This window comes from Dermacentor silvarum, chromosome 9 (genome assembly GCF_013339745.2).
Source record: "Dermacentor silvarum isolate Dsil-2018 chromosome 9, BIME_Dsil_1.4, whole genome shotgun sequence".
In the NCBI taxonomy this organism is placed as follows: domain Eukaryota; kingdom Metazoa; phylum Arthropoda; class Arachnida; order Ixodida; family Ixodidae; genus Dermacentor; species Dermacentor silvarum.
This window is the reverse complement of record NC_051162.1, coordinates 117,774,329-117,785,902: the sequence shown is the minus strand read 5'-3', so window position 1 is coordinate 117,785,902 and position 11,574 is coordinate 117,774,329. Positions and strand designations below refer to the sequence as shown.

General features: G+C 45.7%; 1 protein-coding gene across 3 annotated transcripts in view; it reads right to left on the bottom strand.

The window, feature by feature from the left end:
- The window catches only part of LOC119464137 (cyclic AMP response element-binding protein A), a 260,539-nt gene that overhangs the window by 164,953 nt on the left and 84,012 nt on the right, over positions 1 to 11,574 (bottom strand). The window lies entirely within an intron of this gene.

The window sequence follows — 11,574 nt, the reverse complement described above, 5'->3', positions numbered from 1 at the left end:
GCCTCGCGCGCCGGATGTTCTAACGTATTTCCGTGGCGGAAACGGCATAAAACACTTTCGTGTTAAAAAAAAGAAAGAAAAGCAACTCAAACACTTAGCGCTAAACAAGCATTCTATAGAGCCAACAGATGCATTCCCTCACGACAAATTCGTTTAAAACTCCGCGTGAAGAAACTACACACCGGCAGCGACACCATCTCGAGCGCGCAGCTCCGACCGCGCAGGCCCCTGGCGGAAATAATCAGCCCGAAGCAGCTCGACCGCGCAGGCCCCTCCGCGTGGCGCAAGGCGTTAGTGAACAAAATTGAATTTCTCAAAGTAAAATCCGCCAGGAAAATCGTAAACCACGACTTAACCACAACCTACAGATGTGATAGCGTCTGCTTGTAATTTGAATATACGAAAAAACAAAAAGTTGATAAGCAGCCAGGGATCTTTGAACGCTGTCGCGTTCCACACTTAAAGGCGAACCTTAAGCGTCCTCCAATTTTTTTCCATCGAGCGGTCGTTCTATAACAGCTGCTGCGCGGAGGTCTTCGCCGCATCATCAGATATTTTATTTTCATTCGTTTCCTCTCTTTTGTGCGCGCAATGCATCACTTAGTTACTTGTGAAATTCCGAACTGTATTACACTCAACGAATGTGCTTTCCTTTGCCAATGCTACAACTATATTTTCATAGTCTCTAGTGTTGTAATTTGTTATGCCGTTATGCTAAAGAGACGAAATGTCACGCTGTTTTTTTTCTTTCTCTTCTGCTATTCCAACAACGCTTTCTCTCTCTCTCTCTCTAAAAAAAAAATGTCTGACTATGGGCGCGGGCAATAAACCCTCTTTTGCAGTCATGTTTTCTATACATTTAGTATTACTTTTTTTGAGGGAGGGGGGAGGGGGGGGGTTCATGTCTCGGCATGCTCATGCATTTAGTTATACTTTGTCATAATTGTTGTCCAGTTGTATACTCTTTTTTCATTTTTTTCTTCTATGCCACCCTTGCGCGAGGGTCCGCATAGGGCCTGTAAAGCATTTTGAAATAAATAAATAAATCCTCGTATCTCACCCACCTACCTGTACTTTTCTCATCTCCTGCAATAGGTGATTTTATTTATTTATGTACTTATTTATTTATTTACCAATACTGTAATCCTTTACTGAGGGCAATAATAGGGACGACAAAACAACAAAAATACATGAAATCCCCCCCCCCCCCCACACACACACAAAAAAAAAAAAAAAAAAGAACGGCGGATCAACAAGACGTAGAACATTCAAGTCAACAACGTGATCAATGCCACCGAAGTCATTAAATACAGTTAAAATTTGATGCACTCAGAGCTGAGATTTCTTGTACCCACACATTGTCACATATTGACCCCTCCCCTAAACTAGTGCCACCCGCCCTTACCTAATATCAACGGCCGTTTAAGGTAGAACAAATTAAATGAAAAAAGAAAGCAGCGCGTAATTCGTCGCGGTGCATACAGCGCGAGAATGCCCCCCCCCCCCCCCCCCCCCCTTTTTTAAAAATTTTTGCCAGCACCGGAACGACTCCCCAAAGGGAGTCAATTGGGGCCTATACAGAAGGTGCATTGTGTGTCACCAACAATCGCTTCTGTATACGGAAGAGAAGCACGGAGAGCTGGGAAAGAGAGAAAGAAAGAGAAAGAGTGCGTGCACCGAGCCGGGGAAATGCGAAAGTGTGATTATGATGGATGAGTGTTGCCGCAGCAGTGGGACTTTACTTTTCTCTAACGTTTGGTATTAAGCGTTGGCTTCGGAGAAGGCAGGCGCGATTCGCTGCTCATGCGTCAATTCTCGCTCTTCCACGCGCCTCGCCGCGCGCAGAAAAAAAAATAAAACAATAAAAAATAAAATAAAGAAAGCTAATGTCAGACAGTGTCGTTCGCTTTTGTTCACTTCTCGCATGCTCCGGCGCGTCACACACAGCTTGCGACCTTTTTTTTTTTTTTTTTTTTTTTTCAGGTCGCGCGCCTTTCTTTTTTTCTTCCGTCCAAGGTCAACCCGTGCGCTGCGAGCGATCTATACGTTGTCAACAACCACAGAAACGACGACAACGACAAGGTGACGATGAGGACGACCGCGGCAAAGTCCCGTCCTAATACTGTAGAAGTTGGATTGCGCAACATTTTGACGGGTCACGCAGACGAGAAACACACGCAACATATAGCGCATCTGTTGTATGCGTTTCTCTTCTGCATGTCCCGTCAGAACGTTGCGTAATCCAACTCCTAGTATGCTATACCAACACGCCCAGTCTTCCACCTTAGCAAGTTTCATATCCCGTTTAACAGCCTGCAATTGCAATTCACTAGTACGATGATTCAAGCTCCAGCATCTTCTCCAATGAGGATGTGCGTATACTGGCTTCGAGAGTTCGTCGATAAACGGAACACATATTTATTCTTACGCCGACAAATATTTTTTGAGGTGTTATTACGGATAGATATATACGGAATGCTTGTGGAGCACGTGGCTTCTCGGAAAGCGGGATTGCCCTTATACATCATCATCTTTATCGCAATAATCTCGTCATCGTTATATCCATGTTCACTGCAGGACGATGGCCACTCTGAGCGATATCCAACTAACCTCGTCTCGTGCAAGCTGACACCATGTTATGCCGGTAAATGTGCTAATTTCTTCAAGCCACCTAGTTCTCTCGTTCTCTGGCGTCCTCGACTGCAGTTCCCTTCTTTTGGCTGTATAATAGGCCACCGGGTAATCTACCCTACGCAATACGTGACCTGCCCAGATCTATTTATTCCTCTTAATGTCAACTATAGAGTATCGGCTATCCCAGTTTGCTCTCTGATCCACAGCGCTCTCTTCCGGTCTCTTAACGTTAGGCCTAGCATTTTTCGTTCCATCGCTCGTTACGTGGTCCTTAACTTAGTCACCGAGCTTCTTTGTTAACCTCCAAGTTTCTGCAACCATATGTTAGTAGCGGTAGAATTCAATGATTGTACACTTATCTGTTCAGGGATAGCGATAAGCTGCCGGTCATCACTTGGTGATGCCTGCCGTATGCGCTCTAAACAATTTCTATTAGTCTTAATTTCCTTCTCATGATCAGGGTTCCCTGTGAGTAATTGACCTAGATATACGAACTCCTGCACAGTTTACAGAGGATGACTGGCAATCATGAGTTCTTGTTCCCTTGCCAGGTTATTGAACATTACCTGTCCTCGGCACAATAATCTTCAGCAATACTCTTCGACTTTGTCGGCTGAGGTTCTCAATCAATTATTGCCCTTCTTACATGTCGTCGTATTATTCACCGTAACACCACGGGCAAGCACTGCTGATAGCCCAGCGAATGAGTGCACGAAAATGATACACAGCTTTCATTATCTTTCACTATTTACAAAAATCACTCGGACAACCTCTAGAATGTGTATCGGCGTTTTGTTTGCGAAGCATAGAAGAATTTGCGGGCATGTGGGCTCACACTTACGGGCATACCTTCTGCAAAGAGCCCTGCCAAAGTCTACCGACCAGGGAATTGACATTCTAACGACTTTTGTCTGTAGACTATATCTACGCTATGTACGGCCAATACGATAAGTATAAAGGAAGGCGCGAGACAATATCCGGAGAATTAAAAGGTTGTTTCAAATTATTTTCATAAGGGCAAAATCGTTTAATGGTTTTATTGCATCAGTTAATGTTGGCAGTGTAAATGTATTTAGAGAGTATACGTGCTTCAAAGCGTCGAGTTGACTCACCTCGGAAAGACAAGACCGCGCTATAGTGAAACGCTAGGAACGGAAAATTTTGCTCCGTGCCGTTGTTAAGGAAATCATTTGAGATTTAACGGAATCCTCATTAATTACGTGAAAGTACGGTGCAAAAATAAGCGACTGGAATCGCTCGCTCCCAATCAATTGCTTCTCGGCAAAACGCAATTTGATGACTTACGTTTTGCTGATTACAATAAGCATGTAATTACTTGTCGATCTGCGATGTTTTCAGAGGGACCTCGTCGATGCAATACCATACCATCGCAATTTAATTTCAGCTGGGCGTCTTACAGGTCTGCCTCAGTACTCTTGCAGACACATGACGAATCTATTACTATCATTAACTGCATCAAGCTTGAGTTATGTAAACGCAAGAAAGTTTTCAGCTGATGCTATTGGACTACAACACCAAGATTGCACGCTGTTCGCACTAATGGAAAACCAAGCGATTTGATTTCCCATATGAATATGCTTGAAACCGCCTCTGAAGTGCACATTGTCACGTGGAAAGCTTTGGTGCGTGCAGAGATATCAATTACACGACATTATTCTGCTCGACATATAGCATTGCTGCTGTAAAAGATGCTTCGAAATAACACATACGAGAAGAATACGTGCATATGATTTTCATTGATAAACAGAAACCTGCCAAATGTCAGGAATCTCGTATTCGTCATGCACCGTTCCTTTTGTTTATTATTTTTTTAAAAATCATCTACGAAATGTAAATTCTAAGGTCAAGTTCGCTGCGCATGTGCGAAAACTAGTCATACAGCCAATGCGGTAAAAAATATAGCCCCCGGGAAGCTCACCGGCGCACAGGCACCAGATGTACACCTAAGCCTATTTCCGCTGACCTTTTAGTCCTAGCAAGATCGGGCTATACAAATGAGCTTTAAAAAAATTGGAAGCCTACGTCATGCCATCTGAAATTGAAGGGGAATATGAGTCAGAACACATTCTGTCGGCGTGACAGGGAAATAACTGGAATTGCTGAGCGGTCATTTGAAGACCAAGTCACGCGTACGTGATCGTCAACCGACTGCTTTTATCTCCGTCGCACCTTTCTGCAATAAAGTTCAAAAAAAAAAAATGGCGGATCCCACGCACTGTGGGCATCGATGTAAGCGAAGCTTCGTATGCTGTTTGGTTTGGTTGACGATAATTAGCGGTGTTGTTGGCGGCGAATGTGTACAAGTTTAGCATTTAGTCTACTAATACGAGAGTGGTCAGTTGATGTTAAACGTTACCTTGCGTGCACCACTGCTGTTTGTCTGCGTAGTGCACCGAACACACAGGGAGACGTGTTTGCTTGAGGCGTTGTTGTGCGTCACTGTCCAAAATATCTGAGAGGGCTGAGCATTATCATTGCCTCACATGGCACATCGCATCGTGGCGGAAGTGTTAAGCTGTAATGGAATTATGGGGCTGCACGTAATTCAATTATTTATTATAAAATTGTATACATTGTATACATACATTCGCGGTCTACATCACATTTCGCTGCGTAGCGAAGACGCTCCTGTTCTACGCGACGCTTTTCTCGGGCCCCGCAGTGCCATCGACGCTGAGTGTCCGCTTTGGAGTGATTTTTCCGGCGCGTGTTCGCGCGCTCCTTCTGCACACGTGGCCAGCACGCTGTTGAGACGCCAACTCCAATCGCTCTATGCAGGCTATGGACGATTGTAACGTTTACACTATCACAGCCCAGCAAGCGACCTCCACAGTCCAGTACCTGCATTTTTTGTCGCGTAGGAAAGCAAGCTCAGCACGTGCCATACGCACAAACTGTAAAAGCGCTGCCGCAGCGGCGCCGGCCGCGATGCGCGGAGGCGAGCGCCATCTGGTGGTGTTGCAAGAAACCCAGCGGCACCCGCGGCAAGACCTTCGCAGCGACGCCCGAAAGTCGAGAGAAGAGGCAATGAAACTTCGCTTTAATAAAACGTCGTCAATGCCCTGAAGCTAGGCTTGTTGGTGAGGTTCCGTGATTCCGAGAACACAGTGACAGAGACACGAACACTTAAGAAACAAGCATTACAGAACAATCGAAGCGCTAACTTACTACTAGAGCTCACCGAAAACGCCAGTTTCACCACGCTCAGGCTCTTGGTAACCCCGCAAAAACAAAAGAAATAACAGAAAATACAGAAGGGTGGTGTCTACAACATGGCGCCCACGACCTGTTTCCGCCCACGCAGCCACTTCCGGCCCATGTAGTCCCCCAAAAGAATAGCCTCAGAGATCCGTTACCACTACTAAGTGGTAATCGTTGCTGATACATGAATTTGGACGCCACCGATAAACAGGAGTGCTACGCACGTTTCTTCTGGCAGCACTCGCGAGAGGCAAGTGCTGCGTTAGCAGGAATGGAGCCAGTCAGTGTAACGTGACGTCATGAAGTATCCGCCTCCTATGAACCGAAACCGAATCTGGGCCAGAATTAAAAAAAAAAAAAACTTCTTACGCTAAAGTTGTTCGTAACAGAAAATTTCAGCCAATCTTGAGGCTGGACATATTATTAGCGAAGGCGGTTGGCCAATGGCAGAGAGTACATAGGAAAACAAAAAAAAATTGTGAATTTGGTCCCTGGTTCTTAGAAACATGCATCATAGTAAATTATTTTGGGCGCTTTGTCAATCACCAGTATGCTTCTAGTGTTCGGATGGCTTGGGGCTTCATTTAACGCGGAAAACATGACAAGTCGGCAACGTCACGCGAAACTACTTGAAGAAGACTTCGTAGCGAACGCGTAAGGAATGGAGCTTAGGGTGCCACGAAAATTCCACTACAATGCGCTTCCCAGCAACGCTGTTAAGCCTTTTGCAAAGAATAAGAGCAAGGACTGTATGGAACCGGGACCATTAGCACTGTCGGCACACACTGCGTAGGAGTGGGAAATACGGCTCTCTTTCTTCTGCGTACAATGCAGGCGCGAAAGGCAAGCGCGCGAATGACACCCCTCTTAAGATAACGTTCGCGTTATCTCTTCTCAGCTAGATGATACTAGCTGCGCACTCTACGTGGATAAAAAAAAAAAAAAAAAAAAAAAAAAAAAAAAAAAAAAAACGTTCGAGCACAATGTCTAACAAAAGAAGCGTCGGGAGCCGTGTGACTGGGAGCGTGTCTCGGTTGACATTCCGCGTCGAGAGCTATAAGGATGACGAGCACAATTAAGTGAAAGGTTATATAAAGAAAGAGGTCGTGTTTGCGGTGACCCGTGTTTAGAAAGAAATGCCCCTCCGTTTTTACCTATCATTCCATATCCAGTGTAAATAAAGCACGCCTAGGAGGTACCATTCCAAATGAGAGAAAAGTTCGCGGGATCGTGGATACATTAAGTGGCGAACAATGGCCGAATAAGGGAAGTCAACGGCTGGATGTCAACGTTCCTACGAGGCGAATTTACTCCGTCGGGAACACGTCACGAGAATTGTTACGTGATTTTTATTCCGTTTCTATATTTTTTTTGCAGTTTTCACTAGCTTTTCTTTTTTTTTTCTTTTTTTTTTCCTCAGCAGCCTTTCTGCTGAGATGTAATTGAACGCAAAGTGTGGTTTTTATAAAAGGCGGTTTTTTCCAGTGCGTTCCAGCCGACGCGTGGTGCTCTTTTCTCTTGCGCCGCGCTGCAAATCGAGCTACGAGGGCAAGTAAGCAACATAATTTATACTATGTTGGCCTTCCCCTCATTGCTCTTAAAGCACTTATTCAAGTGTGTGCATCTATAGGCTTGCTCCAGTGGCTATGGCGTTCGGCAGGGTGAACAGCAGGTCGTGGGATCGATTGCCGGCAGCGTCGATCGCATTTATATTGGGGCGAAACGTAATGAAAAAAAAAAAGAACAACAACAAACACTCATGTACTTTGGTTTACGTTCACATTACACAACCCCAGGCGGTAAAAGAAAATCGATCTGGAAAAGGAACAAGACTACACAGGACACCGCGCATACTTCGGGGTGGTTATGCAGAGCCGCAGGGGGCACCTTCTCGTCAAATGAAAGCAAACAGGCAAACTTCTCGCGCACGCGTTGCATCTCACGGGGTTAATCGGTGACCACGCTTTCCAGGTAAACGAAACGAGGCGAACAGGTTATACGCTCGACGGCCGGGAGGAGGGGGGGGGGGGGTTGCCCATTGGGAGAGAGAGAAAGCAGAGACACGCGAAACACGTGTACGCTTGCAGCTATAGAAACACAAACACTCTCGCCTTCTCGCCACCTTTACAGAAACGAGTGTCTTTGGGCGCGCATCCCGCCGACCAGTCGACGATGCTGCTGCGCCTCGAGCTATGCCAGAAAGCATCCATTAGCGCGCTGACGATGTGCGCCGCGCACCCTAAAAACCACCGACCGCGCCGGCTAAGTTGCCGGTCGTAATGACAACGCAAAGAAGACGCGCGTCTGAGTGCGCGCGTTTCTTTGCCTGTATACGTCTATGCACGTGTATGAGTGTGTGCGTGTGCGCGCCCGTTTGTATACGCAACTGTACGGCGGTAGCTGCTATTGTGGCAATGACGATGGAGGAGTTTCTCGCGTGTGTGTGCGTGCGTGCCTCTAAGTATACGAATGCGTTGTTTGTCTGTGTGATGAAAACGCGTCTTCTGCGCGCGTGCGTGAGTCTGTGTCTGCGCGTGCGTGAGTGCGCTCGCAGTGCGTAATGACAATGGATGCGTACGTTCGCTGTGCGTACGTTCCTCCTAAGTACAGACGAGCTGGTGCGCGAATTGAATGTGTGTTTGTGTTAGTGTATGTTTATATTTGCTGCGTACGTCTGCGCGCGCGAGTCAGCAGCATGCGAAGGAGCGTCTGTGCGTGTCACCGCTTGCCGTTTACGGTAGCGCGCGACCCTCTTTGCAACGCTCGCAAATTGCGGGGCAGGAGCCGCGTACTGGCGCGGCAGGGAACACAGTCATTACCCCGTTAGGTCACTGTTATCCACTCGCGCGCTTTTCTCTAGGGGGGGGGGGGGGGGGGGGGCTGCGCGCGCGTTCACTTTCGTTTCCCGCTTACCCGCTTTGCCTGTGGCATGTTTCACACGCTTTCGAGGAGGTACACGAGTTTTGCAACAGAACGGTAGCCAGGGTTTGCTAAGGAAGCGAACAAAATGAGAGAGACGGATGCCCGCATTTATAACTGCTGGCCGCGACAAAGCCGTAAGAGGTCGTCAATGTCGCGCTTACCGCGTTCTGCGAACAGGGGTTGCCGGGACCATATAGGGTGTCTTGCATGAACTGCAGTATACGCGAGAAAGGGAGTCGATCACGCAACGCGCATTAATGACCATGTTCGATGGAGTAGAACTGTATACCGTGTAGAGTTGACCCCGCAGCGTTAGCTCTGTACGTGACTCTCTCGTGACGTTCGAGGGAGGTTCGAACAAGAGCCGAGTACAATGACAGGGTTAGAGTACCGACCACTCGATCATGTGGAGAAGGGACAGAGGCGAGAGAGGGACAAGTCCACGCCTTCCGTTTACGGGTGGGGTTTTTTTTTTGTGCCTTCCATTAATTGCAGATCAGGTCTTATGAAGGATTCCGAAGTTGAGAAGGGTGGTGAACTGGAGGAGTCGGTGCTGATTCTTCATAAAAAAAAAAAGTGCCTAACACCGTCTCTAAACGTTACCATCTGAATTTAGGTTTATTGTCTGTTCGTTAATAGTTTTGTTTGTTATACTATTAATACACAAAGGTCCCGCCTGCCGGTTGTAACCTCGGGACGTCTTCTTGTTCCCCTGTGTATTACAACTGCGTACCCTTAAGAAAAATAATGCGGATTACACTTACGTAGGATTACCGTAGAATGCAGGCGTACGAAATCACACCGTTTAATCGCCCCTACCTCAATAGCCAGACTCAATATGGCAAAAAAAAAAAAAAAAAACGTGAGCCTCGACCATGTTTCACTCCGCAGGAGAGAAAAGTGCGCATGCGCCTTAAACTGTAAAATATTTTACACTCTTAAAAACGGGCGTACATCTGTCTGTAACTCACACACTTACACCTCTGAGTGTAAGGGTGCATGCTATAAACATATATACAACCTTCTTCACTTTTAAGGGTGTAAATTCCTTTGCGTGCAAGGGTGTGAGTTATAAATTGCTTTAGACGTTTATTCACTTTTAAAGGTGTAAATTATTTTACAGAGTACAAACGTACATACCTTTAAGCAGCTCATTTTCCCCGGGAACAATATCCCACTGGATCTCACTGCCTCGTGACGTATTAAATTACAGATAAAATATACGCCATGCACTCTCTCGAGCAATTTCACAGCACTTATTGACTCCACTTTTATGCAGTTCGCTGTCTGTTTAATTTGCATAAAGCAGACGCTCCCCGTTATTGCGTAACGCCTGTAAATAAATTCAAAGCACTTAACAATCCTGTATTATTTTTTTTTGGTTCCGTTTTACTTCTTTGTGTTCGCACTACAGAATTCATTCATATCTACGAGCACCTCTTACTGCTTAGAATCGCTCGCTGTTATTGTTTATGAACTTTGTATCCACCTTCTGCTAGCGCTATACTTGGCCTGCAGTATAAAAGAAAGAAAGACCTGCAGTGTAAAACAAACAAATAAATAAATAAAGAGAGAAAAAAGAAAGAAAGAAACAATTAAAGAAACAAATAAATGAATAATCAAATAAATAAATATCATCTGCAACTAGGCGGGCAGCCAGCCAATATGGCGGCGCCCACAGCGCTCGTCCAGAAGTCAAACAGAGGAGAAAGGCAAGGACGGGGCTCACATAACAGACTTCGAGAAAGAAGCCAAGCCATGTCAAGCGTACGCGCGTCAACGCTGACACGAGATGCATTATATATATATATATATATATATATATATATATATATATATATATATATATATATAAAGAGGGGGGGGGAGGTTGGAAAGAAAAAAAGGGAAAAAACGGGAACCTCGATAATTCGGATACGAGAAAAATAAAAGCACTTCACGGCACCGGCTGGCGGGACTGGAGAATGAATCCAAGACAAGCGTCGGCGCAAGGTCGATGCGCAGACAATCGCCAGATGGGACGGAAATACTCGCCGCGACGAATAACAATAGGCCAGTGGATCCTTGCTATGCGGATGCTGCCACACCGGTTTGCGAGGAGAGGCATATAATTCAGAGCTGTATGTTACACTTGCCGTGGGTCAAGAAAGAAAAATTATTTCGTGTAGATTCATCGGTAAACGCGAGAGATTAAATGCGTTAGCACTAACGCCGCAACCTCTTTGATGTCCCGGATCCATGATTTTAAACCGCGTTCGCCCAATTGAAAAGTGTTGTTCAGGACCTCACACTCGACGGTGGATCGGAGCAAACCGCCGTCAGCTGCTATATATATATATATATATATATATATATATATATATATATATATATATATATATGTGTGTGTGTGTGTGTGTGTGTGTGTGTGTGTGTGTGTGTGTGTGTGTGTGTGAGAGAGAGAGAGAGAGATCGCTGTCACCACTGTTCGGTTTGACGTTCTCTTGTATGTCTCTTTTCTCCCCCTTAAGAACGGCCACGCCCACTGTTTGCGGCCTTCGCTATCAGTGCCGAATTGCCATTTTTTTTGCAAACCATGATGAAGACCTTTCCACCGGTCGAAAGTGTTGAAATTAAATAATTGTTCTGTTTCGATTGTCGAATCACTCATGTACTACATAGCGAGTGTTTCTTTTTTAGAAGGTCCGCGATTTTTCAAAACTTGCCTGTGGCAGATAGCACAATTCTAACCCTTGATCTAAATCACTCGATGAGGCAGCCATTAGTTGTAGGAGAAATCAAAATACCTCATGAAAT